Source organism: Myotis brandtii, unplaced genomic scaffold (genome assembly GCF_000412655.1).
Source record: "Myotis brandtii unplaced genomic scaffold, ASM41265v1 scaffold540, whole genome shotgun sequence".
In the NCBI taxonomy this organism is placed as follows: domain Eukaryota; kingdom Metazoa; phylum Chordata; class Mammalia; order Chiroptera; family Vespertilionidae; genus Myotis; species Myotis brandtii.
In genome coordinates this window covers 273,229-276,061 of record NW_005369990.1, presented here as the reverse complement: position 1 = coordinate 276,061, position 2,833 = coordinate 273,229, and positions in this window count along the sequence as shown.

Genomic DNA, 2,833 nt, shown 5'->3' with positions numbered 1-2,833 from the left:
AGTGTTAAACAGGAGCTTCCTTGGAATCCTAGAATTATAGACCTATCCGAGAACTTCCCATATCACTTCATGCCAAATCCTGGATTCCCTCAGCCGACAGGGGGAGAAATCCTGATTGGAGTCATCCAGACTATTGTGGCTGTGCAGCTTTCTGGTTGTGTGATCTTAGACAATTCACTCATTCACTCCGGGAATATTTCCTGAGTTGCTGCCTTGTGCCAGGCTCCGTGCCAGGTGCTGGGGAGAAAACAGTGAACAAGGCGAAGGACCTGTGCTCATCAAGTTTCATGGCCTCAGGGGCGGAGGGAGATACCGACAAGGTATTTCACTTGTTTGGTGGCTCCTGTTTTCTTTACCTTTCCGTTAAATCATGCTGTTCCCCATACTTTGGTCCCAAATTTGGTCTTCTCTAACATTCCACAATCTCACATGAGCGTGTCACCCCTCCTGTCACCGCCTGCTGAGGGATGACTTTCCATCTCTATGCCCAGCCTGGGTTGCTCTTCTGAGCTACAGACTCATGGAGTCCACTGTTAGCTCCCCTTGGGAGTCTACGAAGCATCTAAAACTCAGATGATCCAAACTGAGTTTGGTGTCATCTTCTCCCCCCTCCCCACCCAAACTGGCTTCTCTCTTGTGTTTCCAGTCTCTGTGAATAGCCCAGTTGTCCATCCAATGTCTGAGCCAGAAATCTCTGCTCCTTCATTTTCTTCCTTGACATCTGCATCCAGTGAATCAGCCAGTTCTGTTGATCTTCCCTCCTGTGGAGATATTGTTCGTTTTGTTTCCCTTCTCTTTACCCTAATTCCTGCTTCTTTTCTTTGGTTTTTTTTTTTGTCCCCAGTCATTTCTTCACATTCCAGACAATCTTTCCTGAGGTAACTCTGATTACATCATTACTCTGTGTAGCACCCCTGTCCTGGCTCTTCACAGCCTTCAGCATAAAATCTAGTCTCTTTGGCATGGCCCTGCTGACTTCTCCAGTCGCATTGCCTGCCCCCTATTTTCTTAAAGCTTCAGCCACTCCTTCCCTCACTCATCTGAACCACTCCCATTTCATTCTTTAGATAGATTTTTGGTTAGGTATATTCCCTCCAGGAAATGTACCCCAGATTCCCAAGTCTGTTACCATAGTCCCCCATCCATTCCCTCTGCTTCATCGCTGTTAGGACACTGCTTGGTGTATGTCTCTCACCAGAAAACCAGGGGCTCAGTGAGCGCTGGGTTCATCATGGTGTGTGTTTCTAGACCAGTAATAGGTAATGGGATTGGCATTGATTAAAAATAATTTTTATGTCTTCATATCACATTAACTTGGACATTAAGATAAGGTCAAAATAATAATAACTGAACAATTGTCTTGTTTTCTTTGTCCTTCATTGGCCAAACCCTGGACATAACTTTTTCTTCCTTTAGGAGGTGCTCCAGTCTCTCTAGCAAACTGTCTTGGGGAGTCCAGCGATCTCCTGGGCCCAGTCTGAATGTGACTGAACCCTAAAACCAACCACACTTAAAACTGGAATAAAACTAGCCATACATGGAGCCGCTGTGTAAGATTCTGGTCAGAACGGGGAAATGCCGATATGATAATAGCTAACATTTGTTGAGAGCTTCTTACCTGAAAAACACCATTCTAACTGCTTTATATCAATTACTCTGATCCTCCCAACAGCTCTATGAGGTAAGCAGTAGGATTATTTCCATTGTACAGAAGAGAAAACAGGCCAGAGGAGTTAAGTGACCTGCCTTAGGACATAGAGTGAGAGTGGTAGAAATAACTACGACAGTCTGATTCCAGGGCCCACACTCTGAGCCCCCACACTTACTGCTTCCCTAAGCTGAGCTCTGAAGGACCTTTAGCTCTGACCTTCTATGTTTCTCTGATTTTCAAAAGCAGAAGTTGTTTCTGGGCAATAAGGTATTCACTATTGTGGGTCTTTCTTACCCTCAAACACTATCCCTAGTTGTCCTTGGATCCAGCCAATCAAGTTGGGGTCAATCCTTCTCTAAGCCCTCTGTATCTCCATCCTTACTTGTCTTCAAAAGAGGCAGACTAGCATAGTCATTAAAAAGTAGACTCTGAATTCAGGCTACATGGGCTCAGACCACAGGTACTTATTGGTATATGACCTTGGGCAAATTATTTGCCCCCCTCCCCACCATGTCTCACTTTCCGCCTCTATGAAATGACGATAATACTATTATGTAACCCATAGACTGCTGTAAGGATTAAGGGAGTTAATATAAGTAACACACTTATAAAAGGGCTTGACACATGCTAAGCATTAAATTTACATTAGTATTTTCATAATTTAAAATAATCTTATTAATATTTACTCTAACTGGTATTAGGATGCTTTGCTTATTAAGCACCAGGGTGGCTCTACTGCTGTTTGAGATGTAGAAATCTACCAGTTCTTTTGTCTCATTATGGGCTTTAAAATATATGTATTACCCAGGGAGATAAAAATAAATCATCCGAAAAGCCCCACGTGAAAGGTTTTCATAAATTTTGTAAAAGTTGGGCCAAGTGGAAAGATTCTACATAGATTGGTTTAAAGCCCTTCTCTGTGAACATTCTGATGGCTCCATTCTAATATCTAATGGAGATATTAGATAGTAATATGCTTATAAAGGGAGGATCAGGAATGGTCGGACTAGTGGTGTGTGCGGTCACTGGAATCGTGGCCTTTTAGTGACCTGATGGGTATAATAGGAGCTCGCTCAGGCTCCAGGAAAGCACAAGGTGATAAACGCTTGTCTTTAGTCCTGCTGCACACCCACAGTTGGAGGGCAGTATGCTGTATGGCTTCAGGTTTTTGGTTGTTAACCT